General features: G+C 43.9%; 1 protein-coding gene and 1 long non-coding RNA gene across 2 annotated transcripts in view; one reads left to right on the top strand and one right to left on the bottom strand.

Annotated features, from left to right (window-relative positions):
• Positions 1–26599, bottom strand: part of RCL1 (RNA terminal phosphate cyclase like 1) — a 220382-nt gene that overhangs the window by 126559 nt on the left and 67224 nt on the right. The gene's annotated exons all lie outside the window — the stretch shown is intronic.
• LOC132345947 (uncharacterized) lies at positions 20244–24288 on the top strand. Its single transcript, XR_009495548.1, has 2 exons — positions 20244–21461; positions 24125–24288. It is a non-coding gene; the product is annotated as an uncharacterized lncRNA (long non-coding RNA).

The raw sequence follows: 26599 nt of genomic DNA on the forward strand, positions 1-26599 counted from the left end.
GCTTGCTAAACCTACTTTACTGTGCATAACAACAGAGGTATCGTGACCTGACAACTGATAACCTTACAATAGAGCCTTCTCATTCACATTTGTGAGAAGTTTCATCATGAATACTTTACTGACAAATTGTGAATTTAAAGCCACATTTTTTATGTTAAAAAGGATCAAAATGTATTAATATAAATTCCCAGGACTGAAGATTTTAGAAATAATTCTGTATACTCAAGGAAAGGAAAAAGCTGTTTGTCTAAACTAATTTGGAAAAAAGTACAGTGGGAAATAGAAATTAATCAGCTAGAAGACAATTGCCCTCTGTAATTATGATAGGACTTAATCTGTTAGGAGAAGGCAATGGCAACCCACTCCAGTACTCTTGCTGGAAAATCCCATGGACAGAGGAGCCTGGTAGGCTATAGTCCATGGGGTCACAAAGAGTCAGACACGACTGAGCGACTTCACATTCAAAGTAAGAAAGACCAGAAACAAGTCCTACTGGTTCTCAAGCTTCCTTGTCCATTCTTGCAGGTACCCTATCTGGTACTTTTCACCCGCACCTCAGGTGGCTGCTGCTACAAGGACTGTGTGAGACACTGGGCATACCAAAGGGTCTGAAAAAAAATTAACCAGTTTCTGGTGGCATGCTTGGTAAAGAATCTGCCTGCAGTGTGGGAGACCTGGGTTCAATCCCTGGGTTGAGAAGATCCCCTGGAGAAGGGAACAGCTACCTACCCCAGTACTCTCACCTGGAGAATTTCAATTTGGGCTTAGTTTGTTATTACAAGTACACATTTATCAAGAACAGATTCAGAAAAATCAAATAAACTGTAACTTTTGTGTGACTGGGAATTTCAAAAGATTTTCATTTACAAGGAAATAGCAGCACCCACATTTTCCACCCAAAGCAAAGTCAGTTCTTATGACAGCTTAGAGCATCCCAGGAAATTCCCTTGGCTCTTCTGAAGTTTCTTAGATAGTAGAATCTCATCTCCAGTGAAAACACCGGTCAGTACCTTCCTGCAAATTTTGTATACTCCTGCTCTGAAGCCAGAGGAATTAAGTAAGGCTCTTGCTTTCTGTGGGAGCTACTTACACATGACTCCCTTTTCTGAGCATGCTGAGTCTCTAGCCAGTCTCTAGATGGGTGCAAAGAAGAATGAGACCCAACACTGTCTTCAAGAGACCAGTCACTTGACAGGATATTTACTGCTCTGGATTAATAGGTTCAGAGCCTATAGTACCAACTCCCTGTGAGGATTAGAAGAGAAAATGCACTTAGCCCAGAGCCTGGGAGATGACAGCTGCTCCAAAATGTTAGCCATTATCATCATTATGGAGGTCGGAAATTTTGGAACCTTATCTCTGAAATCATTTTTGATGTAACCTTCATCTCAGAAGCTTTATTTCTAATCTCTTAGAATTCACAGGAATAATAAGCAAATAAACTGGTTCTCAAGGAAACTTTTCTTTCCTTCTAAAGAAAAGGTGGCAGTAGAGGCTCACAGTTTGTTTTTCTCTTCCCACTCTTTATGGTTTTCCTGAAAAATATTCATCACATGACTGAGCAACCGAACAATTCATCACACACTACCACAGTGAGACATTATGCTGAACACAGGATATTACATAGTCTTGGTTCCTGTAGCACCTGTGACTCAAGGGTAGGGAACCTCCTGAACAAATTACACAAACATTACTAATAATTCAATGACAAAAGAAGGGCTTAACAGAAGCACTATGAAAACACAAAACAGGGTAGGAACTGAGCCAGTTTGACAGGTCAAGAGAATATCCTTGAGCAAGTCATGGTTAAGCAGAATTTTGAAACATGGGTAAGAATTAACTAAACCAAGACTTAGGGAGAGGTTGACGCACCACTGCAAGCAAAGGGAACAGTAGGAGCAAGGACTGTGAAGCAAGGCAAGTTTACTGTTTGCCAGTGCTTGTGTGCATCTTTGGTTTTATTTGTTGTTTTTACTTTTCTTTATGGACTAAAATCATGGGACTTATTAAGTCTAAACATGATATTACAGAAGAAATTGGAATGGAAATTCTGGGCACTAGTCACTATCTAGGCAAGTTATTATCACTTCTATGTGTATATATGACATCTTAAGTCTTTAACATTTAGGGGCTTCCATTTCTTCACATGCAAAATGAAGGTCTTAGAATAAATGATTTTTAGGAGGATTCTAGGAACCTTGTACACTCATAGGGGATTAACAGACATGCTTTACCATCTGAGCCACCAGGGAAATCAACAGAAATATACTGGGTATTTACTAGACCTTCCTCTCTTGGGTATACTGTGTTTCTAGGGTATGATTTCCCCCAGCCCTCATGAGCATAATTGATTGGTTTGAGGGTGTGAACTTACTCAATTGGGCCAAGCAGATTTTATCACTGGGGAATTTTAAAGAGGCTAGTTCCTGGAATGAAGGAGATAAAAACTGGGAAGCTGTAGGGAAACCACTTTCTTCCCACGGGGTAGACTAAGCAGAAAGGAGGATTTCAGAAAGAAAAGAATGAAACATTGGCAGAAAGAAGCTGTCTGGGCACTCGCCCTAAGGTCAGCTATATGCCTGTCCTTATATTACACATGATACCTCTATATCCTTTTAATAAATTCTTCTTTTCTCATAAGCTAGCTTGAATTATACAGTGGATCATTGCAGGTATTATGCTTGTCTAACAACGTGTTTCCTCATCCACTCTTTGGATTTCCTAGGGAATTCCTCCTCTAATTTTCATGAGTAGGATAAATCATCATGAATACTCCCTTCAAGGGTGAGTCCATGATAATAGGGTAGTCAATCAGGGCATTCTATCTGCATGGACACAATGATTGCTGGTATGTGGGCACATGACCCAGGAAAGGCCAATCAGTGTCTTCCCTGAGATTGATACAGGAAGTTGGAAAGTTCTTTCTGTTAGGTGGGTAGAATAGGGAAAAGGAGTCCAAAATGGCGGTGGCTAAAAGACAAGGAAGGTCCGAGGACCAGAGTAAAGACTTCAGGCAGAACAAACAGCACTCCTGGCTAAGCCCAATTTGCATAGGGCAGGCCCAGGTGGAGGAAAAAACATATAAAAGAAGGAGCCAAAGCGCTTTCTCACGGACTCTCTCTCCCACTTGCGTGCGCTCTCTCTCTCTCTCTCTCTCTCTCTCTTTCCCTCCCCATGCACTCCTCCACTCTCTTCTCTTTGAGTCTTGGATTCTCCTGCTATCTTCTAAATAAAATGGAGCTGTAACACTGATTTGCCTAAGAACTGTAGCACGGTTTGTCCAAGACCTGAGAGCTGTGATGCGCCGAGGGCTTTAATGTCCGTTGCTCCAAATCTTTGTTGTGACGAGACAAAGAACCGAGGAACATACACTCACGTGACATTTCCACTTAGGTGGGAAAACTGAGATGATGTGCATTAGGGACTCAGCCACCATTTTTACTTCTTTGTGAAGAGGCCCTGTCTGCAGAAGGACACACTGAGCAGAGACAAGCAAAACCCAAGAGATGGCGGGAGAGCAAGAGAAAAAGACCTCTGAAACACTGAACCTTAGATTCTACCCTGTCTAAGGCCAGATCCATTCCTAGATTTTCCAGTTATGTTAGTCAATTATTGCTTTGTTTAAGCCAACTAGAATTGGATTTCCATCACTTGCAGTCAAACAGCCATGACTCATGTAAGTTCACTTTTATTAACTTGCCTCCAAAATCCTAACTAAAGGAGCAGTTTTAGGAAGTCTTGGATTAAGACAACTGTTTGTAAAGAATTAGAAAGACCACTATTCTGGCAGGGGCTCCCAACCCCATAACTCCTTCCAGTCCATTTCTGGTCTCCATTATGGGTTGAACTGTGTCCTCCCCCACCACCATCCCCCTCCAAAAAAAGATATGTTGAAGTCCTATTCCAAAGTATCTCAGAATGTGACCTTATTTGGAATTACAGTCACAGAGGATATAATTGATTAAGATGTGGTTAAATTGCAGTAGGGTGTGCCCTGAATCCATTATGACTAGTGTCCTTATAAGATGGTCATATGAAGACAGAAACCAAGAGAGAATATCATATGAAGATGGAGGATTAGAGTGATGCATTTATATGCTAAGGAATGCCTAGGGCCACCTAGCTAGCAGAGAGGCATGGAACAGATTCTCCCCTAAGAGCCATCAGAAGGAACCAAATCTGCCAATTTGGTTGGCAATGAGTTTCTGTTATTTTAAGCCACCTAATTTGTGGTACCTGGTTGTGGCAGCTCTAGAAACTAACACAGTCCTCAAATAATGACACGCTATTTGGAAGACAGCTGCAGGTTAAAAAAAAAGAAAAAAAGGTGTTGCACTCACTGCCTTCCATCAAGGTTCTAATTTTATGTAGGTCAGAATAACTTGCATCTGTGCTCAGCTGCAAAGTCGTGTCCAACTCTCTGCGACACATGGACTATAGCCCTTTAGGCTCCTCTGTCCATGGGATTTTCCAGGCAAGAATACTGGAATAGGTTGATATTTTCATCTCCAGGGGATCTTCCTGACAAAGGGATTGAACTTGCATCTCCTGCAATGGCAGGCAGATTCTTTACCACTGAGCCAACTGGGAAGTCTTATCATGGCAGAGGGGCTTGCATAACTCAATGAAGCTATAGATCATGCCTTGCATGGCCAGCCAAGACAGATTGGGTCATAGTGAGGAGTTCTGACAAAACACGGTCCACTGGAGGAGAGAATGGCAAACCACTCCAGTATTCTTGCCGAGAGAACCCCATGAACAGTATGAAAAGGCAAAAAGATATGACACCAGAAGACGAGCCCCCCCAGGTTGGAAGGTATCCAATATGCTACTGGGGAAGAGCAGAAGGCAATTACTAACTGCTCCAAAAAGAATGAAGTGGCTGGGCCACAGTGGGAATAACACACAGCTGTGGATGTGTCTGGTGGTGAAAGTAAAGTCCAATGATGTAAAGAACAACATTGCACAGGAACTTAGAATGTAAGGTCCATGAATCAAGGTAAATTGGACATGGTCAAGCAGGAGATGGTAAAAATGAACATCAATGTCATAGGAATCAATGAACTAAAATGGGTGAGAATAGGCGAATTTAATTCAGATGACTATCATATCTACTACTGTGGGCAAGAATGCCTTAGAAGAAATGGAGTAGCCCTCAAAGTCAACAAAAGAGTCTGAAATGCAGTATTTGGGTGCAATCTCAAAAATGACAGAATGATCTTGGTTCATTTCCAAGGCAAACAATTCAACATCACAGTAATCCAAGTCTATGCCTCAACTACTGATGCTGAAGAAGCTGAAACTGATGAGTTCTCTGAAGATCTATAACACCTTATAGAACTAACAAGCACACACACAAAAGATGTCCTTTTCATCATAGGGGATTGGAATGCAAAAGTAAAGTCAAGAGATACCTGGAATAACAGGCAAGTTTCACCTTGGAATATACCAGGGCAAAGGCTAACATTTTTGTCAAGAGAACACACTAGTCATAGCAAAAACCCTTTTCCAACAACACAAGAGAAGACTCTACAATGGACTTGACCAGATAGTCAACACCAAAATCAGATAGATTATGTTCTTTTTATATATATAAATTAATTTCTTAATTGAAGGATAATTATTTTATAGAATTTTGTTGTTCTCTGTCAAAAATGAATCAGCCATAGGTATACATCTATCCCCTCTCTTTTGAACCTCCCTCCCATTTCCCTCCCCATCCCACCCCTCTAGATTGATACAGAGCCCCTGTTTGGGTTTCCTGAGCCATACAGCAAATTCCTATTGGCTATCTATTTTACATATGGTAATGTAAGTTTCCATGTTACTCTTTCCATACATCTCACGTCTCCTCCCCTCTTCCCATGTCCATAAGTCTATTCTCTATGTCTGTTTCTCTATTGCTGCCCTGTAAATAAATTCTTCAGTACCATTTTTCTAGATTCCGTATTTGTGTTAGAATATGGTATTTATCTTTCTGACTTACTTGACTCTGTATAACAGGTTCTAGGTTCATCCACCTCATTAAAACTGACTCAAAGTCATTCCTTTTTATGGTTGAGTAATATTCCATTGTGTATATGTACCACAACTTCTTTAGCTTTTCATCTGTCAATGGATATCTAGGTTGCTTGCATGTTCTAGCTATGATTATGTTCTTTACAGCCAAAGATGGAGAAGCTCTATACAGTCAGCCAGAATAAGACCTGGAGCTGACTGTGGCTCAGATCAAGAGCTCATTATTGCAAAATCCAGGCTGAAATTGAAGCAAGTAGGGAAAATAACTAGGCCATTCAAGTATGACCCAAATCAAATCCCTACAGTGGAGGTGACAAATAGATTCAAGGGATCAGACCTGGTAGATAGAATACCTAAAAAACTATGGATCAAAGTTCATGACACTGTATAGGAGGCAGTGATCAAAACCATCCTAAAGATAAAGAAATGCAAGAAGGCAAAGTGGTTGTCTGAGGAGGCTTTACAAATAGCTGAGGAATGAAGAGAAGTGAAAGGCAAGGGAGAAAGGGAAAGATATACCCAAATGAATGCACAGTTACAGGGACTAGCAAGAAGAGATAAGAAGGCCTTCTTAAATGAACAATGCAAAAAAAACAGAGGAAAACAAAAGAATGGAAAATACTAGAGATCTCTTCAAGAAAAATGGATATATCAAGGGAACAGTTCATGCAAGGATGGCACAATCAAGGACAAAAAATTGTAAGTAACTAACAGAAGCAGATGGAGAAGGCAACAGCACCCCACTCCAGTACTCTTGCCTGGAAAATCCCATGGATGAAGGAGCCTGGTAGGCTGCAGTCCGTGTGGTCGCTAAGAGTCAGACACGACTGAGCGACTTCACTTTCACTTTTCACTTTCATGCATTGGAGAAGGAAATGGCAACCCACTCCAGTGTTCTTGCCTGGAGAATCCCAGGGACGGGGGAGCCTGGTGGGCTGCCGTCTATGGGGTCGCAAAGAGTTGGACACGACTGAAGTGACTTAGCAGCAGCAGCAGCAGCAACAGAAGCAGAAGAGATTAAAAAGAGGTGACAAGAATACAAAGAAGAACTATACAAGAAAGGTCTTAATCACCCAGATAACCATGATAGTATGGCCACTCACCTAGATTCAGACATCCTACAGCATGAAGTCAAGTGAGACTTAGGAAGCATCACTACAAACAAAGCTAGTGGAGGTGATGGAATTCTGGCTGAGCTATTGAAAACCCTAAAAGATGATGCTGATAAAGTGCTGCATTTATTATGTTAGCAAATCTGGAAAACTCAGCAGTGGCCATAGGACTAGAAAAGGTCAGCTTTCATTCCAACCCCAAAGAAGAGCAATGTTGCATTCATTTCACATCTAGCAAGGTCATGCTCAAAATCCTTCAAGTCAAGATTCAGCAGTATGTGAAATGAGAACTTCCAGATGGACAAGCTGGGTTTAGAAAAGGCAGAGGAACCAGAGATCAAATTGCCAACATTTGTTGGATCATGGAGAAAGCAAGTTAGTTCCAGAAAAATACCTAATTTTGCTTCATTGACGATGTGAAAGCTCTTGAGTGTGTGGATCACAAAGAAACTGTGGAAAATTCTTAAAGAGATGGGAATATCAGACTACCTTACCTGTCTTCTGAGAAACCTGTATGTAGGTCAAGAAGCAACAGCTAGAACCGGACATGAAGCAAGTGACTGGTTCAAAACTGGGAAAGGAATAAGACAAGGCTGTATGTTGTCACCCTTCTCATTTAACTTCTATGCAGAGTAAATCATGCAAAATGCCAGGCTGCATGAATCACAAGCTAGAAGCAAGATTTCCAGGAGAAATATCGACAACTTTGGATATGCAGTTGATTCCAATCTAATGGCAGAAAGTGAGGAACTAAAGAGCTTCTTGATGAGAGTGAAAGAGGAGAGTGAAAAAGCTGGCTTGAAACTCAACATTGAAAAAATAAATCATGGCATCCAGTCCCATCACTTCATGGCAAATAGAAGGGAAAAAGTGGAAGCAGTGACAGATGTTATTTCCTTGGGTTCCAAAATCACTGCAGATGGTGACTGCAGTCATGAAAATAAAAGACACTTGCTCCTTGGAAGGAAAGCTATGACAAAGCTAGACAGCATATTAAAAGGCAGACAACACTTTGCCAACAGAGGTCCATATAGTCAAAGCTATGGCTTTTCCAGTAGTTATGTACAGATGTCAAAGTTGGACCATAAGGAAGGCTGAGTGCCGAAGAAATGATGCCTTCAAACTGTGTTGCTCGAGAAGAGTCTTAAGAGTCACTTGGACAACAAGGAGATCAAATCAGTCAATCCTAAAGGGAATCAATTCTGAATATTCATTAGAAGGACTGATGCTGAAGCTGAAGCTTCAATAATTTGACCACCTAATGGAAAGAGCAGACTCACTGGAAAAGATGCTGATACTGTGAAAGATTGAAGGCAAAAGGAGAAGGGGGTGGCAGAGGATGAGATGGTTAGATAGCATTACTGATTCAATGTATATGAATTTGAGCAAACTCCAGGAGTCAGTGGAGGACAGAGGAGCCTCACATGCTGCAGTCCATGAGACGGCAATGAGTCAGACATGACTTAGCTACTGAACACCAACAGAATAACTGTCCTTAGACTACTTTCCTATTCCACTACTCCCCTCTCACAGTTTTTCTCTAAAAATAACTGAAAGCCTAGATGGAAATTCTGATAGCGTAGCCTAGACTAAACTCCAGTGGAATTGGGTTCAGAGCCCAGTTTCCAAGAGGTTCAAGTATTTGAAGAAGAGGGCATTCACAGGTGGGAATGCACAGACTGGCTGCAAGGTGGGAAAACAGACCATGAGAACCATGTGCCTTAGCAGGGCAGGGAGCATGCCAGGCACCCAACATCTGGAACCCAAGGCCCCATTCCCAGCCCTTGTCTGGGCAGTTTGTCTGGTAACCATCCTGGAGAACATGGGACTCATCCTTCTCTATTCCCAACAGCCAACCCCACATTCCAACACTATCTCTCAGGGCACAAGAAAGGGAGAGGAACAGAGAGACAGACAAGACGTGAAGTAAGAAACTGACATCTTTGTCTCTAGGATAAGACACACAGAGAGAGACATAGCTTGACTGCCTGTTCTCCATGGCAAACTAATAGAAGATGGAGATGGGTGGCACATCACCAGTACTGGACGAAAGGCACCATGCCGAGAGCCACACAGTTTCCTTGAAAGTGGAGTCTCAGAGAACTGGGGAGATGCTCAGAACATGAACTGGTATTTGTTACTCAGATATTTCTCCTCTAGAGGTTTTCTTTGGAAAAGACCATAATCTCCTCTTTCATTCTCTAACTCCTCATTCTACATGTTAGGAGAATCTCCTGATCTGGACACTGTGGGCCCTTCCAGATAATCACGGGAGCAGCTATTCAGTGTGTTTTCAAGCCTCCTCAAGGGTGGGTGCATGGAGGCAAGACAGTGGGAAGCCACTTTCCCACTGAAAGAGAATAACCCAAAGGGCAACAAGGAACAAGTTGTGGCTTTAGAAAAAAAAAAAAATCTTCTATTTGAGATGTCAGATACTTGATTCCCAGCAACAGCTCCATTAAATCATCATTTATTGATTTAGTGTTCAAGTGAGGTCAGCTCTAAGGATTAGATCAAGCTGTTCTTGTCCTTCAGTCCAGATGGTTTGGTGATCAAGATCCCACAGGAAGTAAGTGAATTCAGGTCAAGCTTCTCTGCACAATGTGAGTCTCCCCTAGGCACTGCCAGGGGCCAGCAGCCTCATCTCTCCTTCCCTCACCCCAACCCAAGCCCGCCCATGCCTCAGGGCCTGTCCGGTCCCAACTCTTCCCTCACTCACCTGTGAGCCCAACCTGAGCCCTCAGCTTGTAGAAATCTCTGGGCACCTGGCTATAGGGATGAAGGTGCTATAGGAGAGGATCACATCACACCAAGTTCTTCAGCTTGAGGAAGGCTGGTGTCTCCACAGTCACCAAAGATGGTTCTTCAGTGGAGACTGTCTTGGGGAGAAGAAATAAAATCCTGGGTCTGGGATTTTTTTTAGCATTGTTTTCAGTCTTGGATATACCACTTGAAAGTATGTCAAATCTTTTTTCTTTCTTAATTGGAGTATAATTGCTTTACAGTTTTGTGTTAGTTTCTGCCATACAACATGAATCAGCTATAAGCATAGATATATCCCCCCCTCCCGAACCGCCCTTCCTCCCAGCTTCCATCCCACCTCTCTAGGTTATAACAGCTGAGCTCCCTGTGCTATATACATCAGCTGTCCACTAGTTCCTTCAAGTGTATCAAATTTTGAAGGTGGAGTTATCTTTAAAGATAACCCACTCTCACACCATGCCATGTACCAGCACTGCTGTAGACCTGTGAAAATTTAATCAAAAGGCCCCAGCGGGGGCACAGTAGAAATGTGGCCAGCTGCCCCATCCCTAGCTTGCTTTCAAACTTCTGTGCCCACCCATCTGGGCCTCTGCCCACCCCCTCCATCTCACTTCCTCCATGGGTGTTTAGAGTTTCATCTTATTCCAGGTACATCTCTTCTGTGGTTTTCTGAAGGGTTTGCTTATGGTTGGTCAGAAAAACAGGAAAGGAAAAAAATGACTCAATTTTATCCAACTTTACCATTTCTTCCTTTCTTGTAATACAAGGCAAATTTCAGTGGTCCAGAACTACCAGCATCCTTAGATGTACCAGTGCTTCAAAAGGATACATCCATGGCCACTGCCAGTCTAGTCTCTGCAGATTTCACTTGGTACAAGAGAAGAAAGACAAAGTAAAGGTGGGGATAGTCACAGGCCCATTCTGAGAAGCAATCAGCAGAGGGAGAGAAGAGCAAGAAGGAAAGTTCCAAGTATAGCTGGGGCCACCAGCCATTCTCAGGCAATGGTGTAAAGTGCTCCCCTGCTTGTGTAAATGAACAGGATCTTCCGAAAGTAATCACCTGAGAAGGTGAGATCTTTATTTCCATAGAGAAGTCCTGTGTAATAAATACTTAGGAAACCCTCTGCTGCCTATAGGATTTACACTGATTTATTCTTTATTGACTATGCCAAAGCCTTTGATTGTGTGGATCACAAGAAACTGTGGAAAATTCTGAAACAGATAGAAATACCAGACCACCTGATCTGCCGCTTGAGAAACCTATATGCAGGTCAGGAAGCCACAGTTAGAACTGGAAATGGAACAGACTGGTTCCAAATAGGAAAAGGAGTACATCAAGGCTGTATATTGTCACCCTGCTTATTTAACTTATATGCAGAGTGCATCATGAGAAACGCTGGGCTGGAAGAAGCACAAGCTGGAATCAGATTGCCAGGAGAAATATCAATAACCTCAGATATGCAGATGACACCACCCTTATGGCAGAAAGTGAAGGGGAACTAAAAAGCCTCTTGATGAAAGTGAAAGAGGAGAATGAAAATTTTGGCTTAAAGCTCAACATTCAGAAAACGAAGATCATGGCATCTGGTCTCATCACTTCATTGCAAATAGATGGGGAAACAGTGGAAACAGTGTCAGACTTTATTTTGGGGGGCTCCAAAATCACTGCAGGTGGTGATTGCAGCCATGAAATTAAAAGAAGCTTACTCCTTGGAAGGAAAGTTATGACCAACCTAGATAGCATATTCAAAAGCAGAGACATTACTTTGCCAACAAAGGTCCATCTAGTCAAGGCTATGGTTTTTCCAGTGGTCATGTATGGATGTGAGAGTTGGACTGTGAAGAAGGCTGAGCGCCAAAGAATTTATGCTTTTGAACTGTGGTGTTGGAGAAGACTCTTGAGAGTCCCTTGGACTGCAAGGAGATCCAACCAGTCCGTTCTAAAGGAGATCAGTCCCGGGTGTTCTTTGGAAGGAATGATGCTGAAGCTGAAACTCCAGTACTTTGGCCACCTCATGCGAAGAGTTGACTCCCTGGAAAAGACTCTGATGCTGGGAGGGATTGGGAGCAGGAGGAGAAGGGGACAACAGAGGATGAGATGGCTGATGGCATCACCGACTCGATGGATACGAGTTTTTGAGTGAACTCCGGGAGTTGGTGATGGACAAGGAGGTCTGGCGTGCTGCAATTCATGGGGTTGCAAAGAGTCGGACACGACTGAGCAACTGAACTGAGCTGAACTGATACTTTATTATAGAAGTTTCCCTAGTGGTTCAGACAGTAAAACCCTCTGCCTGCAATGCGGGGGATATGGGTTCTATCCCTGGGTTGGGAAGATCCTTTGGAGAAGTAAATGGCAAGCTACTCCAGTACTCTTGCCTTGGAAATCTCATGGATGAAGGAGCCTGGCAGGCTACAGTCCATGGGGTTGCAAAGAGTTGTAGACGACTGAGCGACTTCACTTTCACTATACTTTATTATGCTGGATATCCTTAGCAATGGCAAATCTTTACCATTTCAGGACACATTTGATGACAGGAGCGAGTCATGTAGAGTAAAGCCTTACTAAAAAGCTGGGCAAGTCCCTTTTAGGTCAAAATCTAGGTGAGGTTGGTTTAACAATTATCTTTCTCTTATTTGTAAATTTCCCAGAAGTGAGGCGGCTAGGCTGGCTGGACCATGATCACCATTGCTCACCTGCCAATAGGGTCTTGACATTGTCAGGTCCAGTGGACCAAGTACATTGCCCAGCAGGGTCAGTGTCACTGCAAGAGAAAGTTCTTATCCTTGGAACACCTTCATTTTCTGGGTCTGTAGCAGACTCATATTTGGGTCCTTAATTGTCTCTCCAATCCCCAGATCTCACCCAGTTCCCCATCAGTGGTATTCTGCCAGTTTTCTTCAACCCTGTGTTCAGGGCTAAAAGTGATTCCCCCAGATATCCTACTATGGCTGGGTGCCTCCTTTCAAATCACTTAAAAAGATAAAGCAAAAAAGGAAAGTCCCCTCCGCAATCTCACAAGCCTAGGCTACTCCTAGTGATACCTAGTATGTTTCTTCCCACATGGTTTCTTTTTGGGGACTCAAGCATGCTCTTTTAACTAAATCAATACACATATTTTGAATGACAGGAAGAATACCCTGCAGTGAGCACAGTGACCCACCACCCTCTGCAAAGCCTTAAGTAGGCTATGATTATCTTGGGCCAGGATGGCTTAATTTCTAAGTCTATAGATCGTTCAGCACAGCTACAACCTATACCAATCTCAGGTCCTAGCAGAACCCAGGTAGGCTGTGGGACAAGACAGCCTGTTCTGCTGGAACGCTCAAGTGACAAAGTCAGTGGTAACTTCTGGTCCAGAAGCCAAAGGTTTAGGGCCAGGATCTGATCTGAACTCTGCCCTGTCCTGGATGAGTCCCTCTGCTCTCCAGCTACCTCACCTGGTAAAGACAGAGGTGGAATGAGAGGGAGCAAGTTGTTAAGATGCCCAGGGAACTAATCTGTAATGTAATGGAATAGAGAAAATGGTATTAATTAGCACTCTGCTCAGGGAGCATCCTGAGTCTGGTTTAAAGGAATATATTGATAAGCTGCCAGGTATTCAGGTGGAAAGTGAAAGTGAAAGTCACTCAGTCATGTCTGACTTGTTGTGAACCCATAGACTATATAATCCATAGAATTCTCCAGGCCAAAATACTGGAGTGGGTAGATTTTTCCTTCTCCAGGGGATCTTCCCAACACAGGGATTGAACCCAGGTCTCCCACATTGCAGGTGGATTCTTTTTTTTTTTTTTTTTTTTGCAGGTGGATTCTTTACCAGCTGACCCAGAAGGGAAGCCCAAGAATATTGGAGTGGGTAGCTTATCCCTTCTCCAGAGGATCTTCCTGACCCAGGAGTCAAACCAGGGTCTCCTGCATTGCAGGCAGATTCTTTACCAACTGAACTATCAGGGAAGCCCATTAAGGTGGACAGAAGAACATTTCTATAGTCTATATTTGTTGCTCTGGCCTGCCCAGTATCTATCTTCTTGTCTTTTGGCATCAGAAGGAATATTTTCTGTGATGTACCACCTCCCCCACCCTCAGTGCAAATGGTTTGGGAGCTGGACTCCTTCAGGCTGTAAGAACTGGCATGTGACCCAGGCAAGGACAATCAGAGCAGCGAATTCCTCTGGTTATAATCATTGATTTCTGGTTGGGCAAATGACCCAACCATGATGCTCAATTCTTTGGGGACATCGTTGGGAACTGTTAGGGAGACTCTGTTCCAGCTGCTCAAAGGACAGGATGTAAGCCAAGAATTAACAGCCTCTTGCCACCATCAGTGAGAAGATCCTGGGGAGAATGAAATAGAAGAACAGACATATGGAGCAAATATGATGTGTTTTGATGACATTATTCAAGTCCATGGATCCAACTATGCCAAAAGTAAGTTAATTCCCTAGAGTTCAATGATTGATACATTCCTGATTTTGCTTAAGCCTGTTTTTTTTCCACTTAGTTACACTTACACACACACACACAAAATCCTGACTAACACAACTTCCAAGGGGAATGCTTGAGCAACAAAGATGATAAAGCAGGGCTTTTGTTTTGCTGAGATGTGCAAAAGATGGGATGTTACCTCTAGCATTCTCCTTTTCCACTCTTTCCTCACAGAAATTACTTCTGTTATTTCTTCAACTCTAAGTACTGGACAATAATTTAAGAATATCCATTTAAAAGGGCACAGAGGTATGACTGGCTAGAGACACATGTATACCATGGTTCAGATATCATGGAACCAAACGCTTTGTGTTCATGTTCCAGTTTCTCCACTAACTGTGTGAACTTGATTTAGTCTCACAGCTTCTCTAAGACTAAATATATGTGCCTGTGAGGATGAAGGAGATAATGTTCATGGAAGCGTTTTGAAATCCATAAAGGAGTAGGAGTTGTGAGTCAGGGAAATCTGAACACTTACCACCTTGCAAGGATGCTACATTACAGAAGAAAACATCTTGAGGGAAGAAAGCAGAACTTTATCTCACTGGTCATAGCAAACACCCTCTTCCAACAACACAAACGAAGACTCTACACATGGACATCACCAGATGGTCAACACCGAAATCAGACTGATTATATTCTTTGCAGCCAAAGATGGAAAAGCTCTATACAGTCAGCAAAAACAAGACCAGGAGCTGACTGTGGTTCAGACCATGAACTCCTTATTGCCAATTGAAGAAAGTAGGGAAAACCACTGGACCATTCAGGTATGACCTAAATCAAATCCCTTATGATTATACAGTGGAAGTGAGAAATAGATTTAAGGGCCTAGATCTGATAGAGTGCCTGATGAACTATGGACTGAGGTTCGTGACATTGTACAGGAGACAGGGATCAAGACCATTCCATAGAAAAGAAATGCAAAAAAGCAAAATGGCTGTCTGGGGAGGCCTTATAATTAGCTGTGAAAAGAAGAGAAGTGAAAAGCAAAGGAGAAAAGGAAAGATATAAGCATCTGAATGCACAATTCCAAAGAATAGCAAGAAGAGATAAGAAAGCCTTCTTCAGCGATCAATGCAAAGAAATAGAGGAAAACAACAGAATGGGAAAGACTAGGGATCTCTTCAAGAAAATCAGAGATACCAAAGGAACATTTCATGCAAAGATGAGCTCGATATAGGAATGGTATGGACCTAACAGAAGCAGAAGATATTAAGAAGAGTACACAGAAGAACTGTACGAAAAAGATCTTCATGTCCCAGATAATCACGATGCTGTGATCACTGACCTAGAGCCAGACATCCTGGAATGTGAAGTCAAGTGGGCCTTAGAAAGCATCACTACGAACAAAGCTAGTGGAGGTGATGGAATTCTAGTGGAGCTATTCCAAATCCTGAAAGATGATGCTGTGAAAGTGCTGCACTCAATATGCCAGCAAATTTGGAAAACTCAGCAGTGGCCACAGAACTGGAAAAGGTCAGTTTTCATTCCAATCCCACTGAAAGGCAATGCCAAAGAATGCTCAAACTACCGCATAATTGCAGTCATCTCACACGATAGTAAAGTAATGCTCAAAATTCTCCAAGCCAGGCTTCAGCAATATGTGAACCGTGAACTTCCTGATGTTCAAGCTGGTTTTAGAAAAGGCAGAGGAACCAGAGATCAAATTGCCAACATCCGCTGGATCATGGAAAAAGCAAGAGAATTCCAGAAAAACATCTATTTCTGCTTTATTGACTATGCCAAAGCCTTTGACTGTGTGGATCACAATAAACTGTGGAAAATTTTGAAAGAGATGGGAATACCAGAACACCTGACCTGCCTCTTGAGAAATTTGTATGCAGGTCAGGAAGCAACAGTTAGAACTGGACATGGAACAACAGACTGGTTCCAAATAGGAAAAGGAGTTCATCAAGGCTGTATATTGTCACTCTGCTTATTTAACTTATATGCAGAGTTCATCATGAGAAACGCTGGACTGGAAGAAACACAAGCTGGAATCAAGATTGCCGGGAGAAATATCAATAACCTCAGATATGCAGATGACACCACCCTTATGGCAGAAAGTGAACAGGAACTAAAAAGCCTCTTGGTGAAAGTGAAAAAGGCGAGTGAAAAAGTTGGCTTAAAGCTCAACATTCAGAAAACGAAGATCATGGCATCTGGTCCCACCACTTCATGGGAAATAGACGGGGAAACAGTGAAAACAGTGTCAGACTTTATTTTTCTGGGCTCCAAAATCACTACAGATGGTGACTGAAGCTATGAAATTAAAAGACGCTTCCTCCTTGGAAGGAAAGTTATGACCAACCTAGATAGCACGTTCAAAAGCAGAGACATTACTTTGCCAACAAAGGTTCGTCTAGTCAAGGCTATGGTTTTTCCTGTGGTCATGTATGGATGTGAGAGTTGGACTGTGAAGAAGGCTGAGCGCCGAAGAATTGATGCTTTTGAACTGTGGTGTTGGAGAAGACTCTTGAGAGTCCCTTGGACTGCAAGGAGATCCAACCAGTCCATTCTGAAGGAGATCAGCCCTGGGATTTCTTTGGAAGGAATGATGCTAAAGCTGAAACTCCAGTACTTTGGCCACCTCATGCGAAGAGTTGACTCACTGGAAAAGACTGATGCTGGGAGGGATTTTGGGCAGGAGGAGAAGGGGACGACAGAGAATGAGATGGCTGGATGGCATCACTGACTCGATGGACCTGAGTCTGAGTGAACTCCGGGAGTTGGTGATGGACAGGGAGGCCTGGCATGCTGCAATTCATGGGGTCGCAAAGAGCCGGACACGACTGAGCAACTGATCTGATCTGATCTGAAGAAGGCTGAGCTGGGACACATTTTAGTATCAGCAGATCATGATGCCAAATGGAACTTCATCTCTTTGAATGAGGATTAAGAACAGCTCAATAACTGATATGACCTCCAGTCTTCCTGTTACCAGAAAGTAAGTTTATGTGTCCAATGTACAGTGAGGCCAAACAATACCAAAACGTGGGAGTCTGGAACAGAGAAAAGTTTATTGCAGGGGTGTGCAAGGAAATGGTGCTCATGCCTTAAAACTCCCAAATCTCCCCCCCAACAAGAGCTCTCAGCAAAGTCCTTTTCTAGGAAAGGTGAAGGAGTATGGTTAGTTGTTGCAGACTTCTTGGTGTCAGAGCCTTTGTTCTTGAGGCCAGGTTATGGTTAGATAACAATGTTCCTGCAAATATCCACCAGACAAATGTTATTCTCCGTTCTGACAAGAAATGGCGGGGTCCCAAGGCTCAACTTTTCCCCTGTGAGGTCCAGGTCCCGGCTGAAAAGCTCTCAGTTGATGGTTCCTTCAGAGCCAGGTCCCCAGACCCTGCCCAGCTGTCATCCCTGAGGGAGCCAGGTGCCCGGGACCTCTTGTCTTCAGCTCCTCAGGCTGCCCAAATGGTGGGGGCCTGGTCCCGCAGATGACATTCTAGGCAAATGGCTGCTGCCATTAGGTCACAGGGGTGGGGATAAAGGAGAGGTTCACTGTAGCCTCAAGGCCTGGGTCCAGCCAGCGAGTGGCTTTGGCGAGAGCCCTAGAGCCCTCCAGAACACAGCCCCCAGCCTGTTCTCTGGGCCCCTCCACTCACTCACTGGCCTGAAGCCAGGTAAGCTGGAGGGCCATGGGGGAGGCCAGGATCCGCCTCTTATTCTCTGCCTGACAACTAACTACTCCACTGAAGGTTGGCTGAACGGCCTCACTAAGGTTGCTCCTGAACAGTTGGTCGCTTGTGGGAGGGGCCCACTGTGGCACCAACCAATGACTGAGCAGGATCATTAACGGTCACTCACTGACGGCTGCTTAGGGGAGGGGCCCACTGAGGAGACGACCAATGGCTGAGCAGGACCACTAAAGGTCTTGTGCTAACTGTTGCCTAGTAGCAGGGTGGGCAGGCTGGAAGGAGGATGGTGGTAATGGCACACAGCGTCCACAGTTTGCTAAGGGCCACTCTTTATTATATTCCCATTGCTTCTCTCTCCTAACCTACTCCTTCCCCAGACACAAGCAGACAGTCAAGATTTGCACCAAGAAGTTCAAACATTCCAGATGGGTAACCAACAGGAGACTACCACTGGGGAGAAAATAATTACATTCAATATAACAGTCATTCTAATCTTTTCAAGAAAGCATGAGAACCTCTTTTAAACATCTGAAATTTTCACAGACCTCTTTCCACATGAAGGCACCTGTTCATTGAGAAAATACTTATTGAATTATGAATTCAGTGCTACTTTAAAATGAATTTGTATATTACTCATAACAGTGGCAGTTCCCAACACTTGGAGTCACACAAGAATATGCAAGTCATATGAGGTGCTTGGTGTTCAGTCCCCTCAGGTCAGGGGCAAACAGATGAGACGACCAGGACAGCCCCTGAGGGACTGACTCCTTGCTGTTTCCCTGGCAGCTCCCCCCGCCACTGTCTGGTTTCTGTGCCAATGTTGTTTTCTTGGTATTCTTAAGAAGGGCACTTGCCACTTGCTCCCTCCATCTGAGATTTGGTTGTTTTCCATTTCCTTTTGTTGTTGTTTTGCATTTTTCTTCCTCTCAGGTGGGTGAACAGGAGTTCAAGTTTGTTTTGTTATTTCCTAACCTGGGTCACATTCAGGACTCTGATTAAAGCTTTGTGATTTCACCTTCTGAACTCCCAGAAGACAAAACTCAGAACTGCAAATAGTACCCACTCAGGTTGTCAAGAGATGCAAAAGCTTTTCCTTGATGTACAGCATCAACAGCTTTAAAAAGCATCCACTTGGGTATCACACTGATTTTTCTCAATTAATGTCTCTATTTGATCACTATCAACTTCAACTGGTCTACCCGACCATGGACACTGTCCAGTGAGAAATCACCAGCATAAAACTTCACAACCACTTTTGACACATCTGATCAGTCACAGCACCTTCTCTGTACACTACACGAATCTTTTTCTGTGTTTCAGTTGCATTTTTACCTTCCTTGGAATAAAAAAACATAACATGCTGGAGGGGGGAAAAAAAAGAAAGCTCCTACTTAAGTTGTACATTTTGAAGAAGACACTCAGAGAGTATCCAGGCAGGCTCTTTTCTGGACAGCTTATTAACAGAGGAGCAGGGCCAGTAGGGGCTTGTTGCAAGTGTAATTCAAATGGCAACATACTCCAGTATTTTTGCCTGGGAAACCTCATGGACAGAGAAACCTGGTGGGCCACAGTCCTTAGGTCACAAGAGTCGGACACAACTTAACAACTAAACCATCATCTTTTAAAATGGCTGTTTAAAAAGCCCAAGGCCTCTCCACATTCCTAGACCCACTGCCTTGAGGGCCCTGTCTTCACATCTTGGTGATAGCTGCTGGCAAGTGGTGCCCAGGTCAGAGTTCTGAAAATCCAGGTGTTTGGGGGCTCAGACTTGAATATGGCTTGAAATCTAAAAATATGGCCAATCATTTTATGGTGCTCCTTCCCCAAGGGTTTCTCCTTGACCTATTACCAAGATTTGGGCTAAGCCCTCACAGGGTTCTGGCACTCTCCCTGGGCTCCCAAGTCAGTAGAACATCTTCTGACAACCTCTTGTTGAGAGCTCAGGTGGGTTCCACTGCGATGTTAAGGTTCTGAGCCGAGAAGGAAAGAACAGTCAATGTGATTCTCAAAGAGATTGTGGTCAGTTGCTAAGTCGTGTCTGACTCATTGTGACCCCATAAACGGTAGCCCACCAGGCTACTTTGTCCATGGGATTTTCCAGGGAAGAATACTGGAGTAGGTTGCCATTTTGTCTTCCAGGGGATCTTCCCGACCCAGGGGTTGAATCCACATCTCCTGCATTAGCAGATGGATTCTTTACCACTGAGCTACTTAAGAAGCCCCCTCAAGAGATTAGGGACATTGTAGTTTATCACAACACACACACACAAAATCCTAGCCTAGTCCCATTTCTGACTCTTGTAATTCCCAGAAGCCCAGATAAGAAAGTAAGATGGTATGGGACTAGGCGAGGCCCATAATCTGAAGCTCATGGGCGTGGGTGTCAATGCTGTAAGGTTGGGCAAGGGTTAGTCACTAAATTCCAACCGCTTGACTTCTTACAAATATTCCAATCACAAATGGCAGAGTTTATCTTTCCTAAAAAAAAAAAAAATCCTACTAGACCAAATACCTGCCAAATATGATTTGCAGAATAAGAGCACTACATGCAATACTTTTCTGGGGGTGGGAGGTATGGAAAGTTCAATGTCCAGGTCAGTTTGAAAAGCAGTAAGTAAAACAAAGACAGTTTCTGCTACAGGACTCCTCAGAGCTTCTGCTATGTTAGTACACATTGTGGCCTCCGAACCTGCTAGAGGCTGCAACACTGTCTACACCTGTATTAAGTTGGCATTTCAGGGAAAAGGGCTTCCCTGGTGGCTCAGACAGTAAAGAATTTGCCGGCAGTGTGGAAGACCCAGGTTTGATCCCTGGATCACGAACAGCCTCTGCAGAAGGGAATGGCAACCCACCCCAGTATTCTTGCCCAGAGGAGCCAGGCAGTCTACAGTCCACGGGATCGCAAAGAGTGGGACACAACTGAGCGACTAACACTTTCTTTTCACTTTTTCATGGAAAGCATTCTATGATGCTAGTGTACAACAGAACATGCTCTGGGAAACATTACAGCAGACCTAACGTAATCTACAGAGAAGGCAATGGCACCCCACTCCACTCCTTGCCTGGAAAATCCCATGGATGGAGGAGCCTGGAAGGCTGCAGTCCATGGGGTCGCTGAGGGTCGGACACGACTGAACGACTTCACTTTTTCACTTTCATACATTGAAGAAGGAAATGGCAACCCACTCCAGTGTTCTTGCCTGGAGAATCCCAGGGACGGGGCATCCTGGTGGGCTGCTGTCTATGGGGCTGCACAGAGTCGGACACAACTGAAGTGACTCAGCAGCAACGTAATCTAATTAAGAGGTGAAGCAGTGCTCTGACGCAGAATCCTGAAGAGAGGCAAGGGTAGAGGGAAGCCACTTAGGCAGTTTCATGAGCAGGCCTTGGATTCCTCTCCATCTACGGCACTTCCTTCCACAGGCCCCAGCCACATCATAAGTAAGTTGCTTGTGTGTGTCTGTGTGTTTTAAGGGAAGGTGCAGAGGAGTAGGACAAAGGGGATGCTTGATCTTTTATTTGCCTTGCAGCTCACGAAAAATGATGGGAGTTGCACCTGAGATTCTTAATATAAGTAAACGTATATACACACAGAAACAGGTATATAACTATAAAAACAAAATCGTGCAAGTTATTTGGAAATAAGAGGAATACCCATCATGTCCCCATCCTAATTCCTGTCATCACTTATATATGTCTTCAGTGCTCTTCTAGGGATAGCTTTTTACATCACTGTCATTATCATTTTAATTCTTGTATTCCTGGCAATGGAAAAAAGCCCTGATTTTCCTCCCCACTTCTGAATTTGTCTTTCCAGAGGTGGAAAAAGACAGAACCACGATGGAAAGCACCAATGGATATTGCATATCCGCCTTTCTTCAAGCTGGCCCCCTAACCTTCCTCCTGCCCACAGCCCACATGGTGTTCCCACCGCCAGTTCTCCTCCCTCTGTGTTATCATCCTGGTATACTCCTCCTTCCAGCCCAAGAATACCACTAGCTAAAATGATAAACTTTTGCCCAGTGTTCATATTAACTTTGGCCTTCCAGGTACAAAAGTCTTGCTTTTTGTCAGGAAGCACCTGTTGAAGTGAATTCATTCTTGCCCACTCAATTCTTTTTATTTATTTATGGCTGTGCTGAATCTTCATTGCTGTGCGAGGGCTTTCTCTAGTTGTGGGGGCTACTCTCTAGTTGCAGTGCATGGGCTTCTCATTGCGGTGGGTTCTCCTGTTGCAGAGCATAGGCTCTAGGGTGCATGGGCTCAGTAGTTGCGAAGCATGGGCTTAGTTGTCCCGTGGGATGTGGAATCTTCCCAGACCAGGAATCAAACTTGTGACCCCTGCATTGGCAGGCAGATTCTTAACCACTGGACCACCAGGGAAGTTCCGTCCACTCTATTCTATACCATGATCCTGGAAGATTTTGGATGGTGAAAGATGGCGGTGGGCAAACAGTAATGTAAGATATCCTCCCAAGAGTATTCAGGGAACTAGGTAATGCAGTCTATAGTAGATAACTGTTATTTCTGCCTTCCCAGTGTCTTTTCTCTTTGTAAAAGCATTCAGATTTTCCTTCAGGAACCACTTTACCTGTTCCTCTCAAACTACACAGTTTGGTAGTTTGGCTGACATCCTTACCACTCCAGGGTTGAGAATAGGACCCAGATCTGGTCATTTTGGAGTCAACCAGAGGGAGACACAATTCTGGAGGATTTTTTTTTTTTTATTTAAATAATGGGTAGAATCTCTCTGACCACAAGATTGCTAAGAACTGAATGTTAAAGAGATTGCCTGATGGAGAAGAAACACAAAGCAATACTGGGAGAAGGGAGACAGCGGAGTTCTGATGACATACAGTTGCTTACATGGTAGTCTTGTAACACTTTGGCATGATGACACTGGAGCTCTTCATTTGGTTTGGTGCACACAGTAGCTGAGCAGTGCTGAGCCCTGAGGCAGCCTGCCTGCTTACTTCACCCTGACCAGGTGGGTCCTGCTAGAACATGGCGAACTTCACAGAGATGCCTGTAGGCACTCTTTTTAACTCTATAGCGTGTCATGGGGCAGTGTGACCCCAACCCATGTACAGGTGCCACATCTTGCCTCTGGTCTTCTGGCTGAGTCCATCCAAGTATCAGATATAAAGATAAACCCTATGACCCATGGAGCCATGAACCTGTTAGGTAAAAGACTGCTTTGAATCCTCATCAGGGGTTTAACAGCTAAAAAGAACCCTAAGCATTTAACACATAACCATTTAATATGTCCTGTCAGTACGAGGGTGGACAGCAGCTATTTTCCATTTTACAGATGAGGTAGAGGATCTGCCCAATGCCATGTGGCTACAGACTCAGCTATTTAATAAGATGTAAACACAGTCTCATTCCTAAGCCTGTTACTTCCACAGTGCTCTACTGAAACTCAAGAAGCCAAAAGCTTTCCTCACAAATGATTGAATTCATCTTTTTTTAATATAGTCTTTCAAAAAAACACTTTAAAACCACAACCACACCAAATTGTAAAAGATCAACCTACTTCACATCAAAACAGGTTAACACAGAGAATTAACCAATAACTGAGGGTGTGACGTGTGAAGAAGGAACCCAGGGGTGTATGAGAACCTGTAGTTGGGGATGCCCCATAGGCTGGGGGAGTCCCTCCGGAGATGCTGAGGCTCTAACGTTACAGCGGTGGCTCGGTGAGGGGGGAGGACTTACATGGTTTTACTTTCTAGGCTTCTTATGACAGTGTCACCAAACCACACATGTTAAAATACAGCCATGTGGCAAATTTCTGAAAGGCTCCTTATAATTTTGCCTTTTAAACTGTTTGGTTGGCCAAACAATTGGCCATTTAATATATGACTGGCAATAATTCCTTGCAATTATGGTGTGTGCCTGGGAATATATGTGAAGAAACAAACTCATTATATTGTTTTCAACATTTTAAATTTGGAAATGTTTCATTTTGTGGATATTTATTTTTGCTCTTTTTCTTTGCCTAACTTGAAGGCAATATATATTTTTTTTTTTTTTGGTAAGCCTTCCCACTGATTCTTCAAAGCTTACAAATATTAGACACAATGCCTTTAATTGCCTAACAGGTAAAACAGCAGAGACGTGGAAACAGAGCATTGACAGAGAGAGGAGAATTTGAGAAGTATGGGGAGCCAAATGTACTCAGCATTTAAAACAACCTCAGGTCAGTTGTCATGACCTGAAATTGGACCCCTCCGAGCAACAAGCCAGGCACCATTTCAAAATATATGGTCCCACCAATATCTTCCCTTAAAGACTAAAGTGATATCTTCAGGAGTCCTACCATCCAAGATGCACCAGGAATAGGCACCTGCCTCGAACGTTCCTCTTCCTTTGGGGCAGCATCCACTCCCAAGAGGAGACCAGTTATCCAAATGGCCCCCAGTGAGTTCAACAGCAGGTCCACCACCCTCAGGACCGTGTGGTGACAGGGTATTCACAGAGTAGACACATGAAGCTGCCAAATGCGTCATTGTTGGGCTACTTCATTTAAGTCAGTCTCTGATTTCTAGAAATTCACCTACCTTCATCAGTTTGAATACATGATTTCACAAATCACAGTAGAAATTATTAGCAAACTAATCAACCTGAAATTTTTAGATGTAAAGCTCTTTAAGAGGGTTGGGAATGGGGGGAAAAACACAGGAATAAAGAGTGTAAAACATCTTGATGTTATGAGGATGGGAGTGGCATGGAGGAGGCAATGAAGGTCATCTTTCTGGTTTTGGGGGCACCCAAACCAGGAAACTCTGATGGAGTGCAAATTACTTCTCCCCTACTCTGGAGTCAGGTGAGGAAGAGCAGAGGTCCAGGCTGGGTACAAGGCCTCATATATCCACCCTGATTTCCCAAAAGCAATCCAAGTGTGCAGAAGTGAAATACTTATGCCATCACAGCTGGTCAGTAGCTGAAATGGGGCAGAAAGCAAGCTGGGCCTCTTACCTCCCAAGATCAGCATCCCCACCCCTGTAGACTTAACACAAGGGTATTAGCAGAGCAGGATCCACATCTAGAACCACCAGTATCAGAAGAACCAGGAAGACAGGAAGTGGCCCATGTGCCAAAAGCTCTGCCCCAGTCCATCTACAGATGCTACCAAAGGCCAGTGCCTCAGGCATGGAGTCAGGCTATCTAACTATTAAGGGCCAAATGAAAGACATGGATTAGAGGAGCCCTGGACCTAGTCTGCTCCTGACAAATATGACAGCCCTATTTGCTTGGGTAAAGGAGTGATGTGGCTTGGCTTCCCACTCAAATGGCTTCCTAGATCTAGTCAACTAGAGTACAGAAAAACTGCACTTGCCTGCTTGACATTCCTCGTAACTACTGGTCACTTCTAAAGAACAGGCCAGGGTGGTCTAAACATGGAAACTCTGATTGAGTGCAAGTTACTTCTCCACTCTGTAGTCAGATGAGGAACAGCAGAGGTCCAGGCTGGGTGCAAGGCCTGTGATGCTGCTTTTTTATCCATCACAGACTGTTATAATCACCTACCAGCACATTCACGTCTCCAAAAAAGCACCAACAGGTAAAGTCAATGAGGCCCCACATTCTAATCCACCCACCATAACCAATACCCTGGAAAAATCCACTTCTGCACCCTGCTTTGGTCCCCTCACCTCACCAGTTGAATCCCACCCCTGGCCTCAGGCACAGCCAAAATTAAAGTAATCCCTTAGTTCCCTGGTGTTTCCTTTTCTCCATCTACCTACGATTTTGTCCACTTCCTTAGGCCTCCTCTACTCCAATCATCTACTTTCTTCCCTGCCTTTTCACACCCTTCTCTCTTCCACTTGGCCACCTCGAAACTAAGTGTCAGCACTGGCCTTACCCAGGAGCCTCCCAACACAGAAGACCCAGCGGGATGGCGACCTCACCATTTTTCACTATAGAGTGACAGTGAGAGGACAGGCACCACAGTGCAACCTAAGCTTTGGGGCTTTTTGCTTGGGTCTGTAATCAACGATGTCCTTCACCACTTTTTATCAGAAAAGATAAACAAACAAACCACAAGGTTCGGCTGCCCTCTGAGGGCAATCTGGATTTCAGCAGTGCCTCCTGCTCTTTCCCCATCCGCACATCATGTTGCAACACCCTAGCTTCCCCCCCATCTGTCTTGTTGAATATGGTAAATAATCATGATGGAAGGAGGCTGGCTGGTGTTCACCCAGAATGTAACAGAGAAGGATGGTAGAAGACAGAAGCAAGGCTTGGAACATGATAGGAAGGCAAGGCCATGATTCTGTCACGATCCCTAAAATGTGTATATGCCTTAAAAAAAAAAAAAAAATTACTAGTCTTATTGAATTCAGACTGGTCTGTTTCTGTCAACAGAGGGAAGTAAAGGGGTCAAGATAGAAAGCTAAGCTCAAAGTGCTGGAATCTCCCATCAAACTATACTAGGGGTAGCTGCACCAACCAGGAGCTAAGCTAAGAACAAGGCAGAGACTGCAGAAGTGGAATGTCACTAAGAAGTACCAGTAACCTCTGCCCAAGGAGAGCTGTTGCTTCTCTCAGGCACCTGAGAAGGAGCTGGCAGC

The sequence above is a fragment of the Bos taurus genome, chromosome 8, assembly GCF_002263795.3.
Source record: "Bos taurus isolate L1 Dominette 01449 registration number 42190680 breed Hereford chromosome 8, ARS-UCD2.0, whole genome shotgun sequence".
In the NCBI taxonomy this organism is placed as follows: Eukaryota; Metazoa; Chordata; class Mammalia; order Artiodactyla; family Bovidae; genus Bos; species Bos taurus.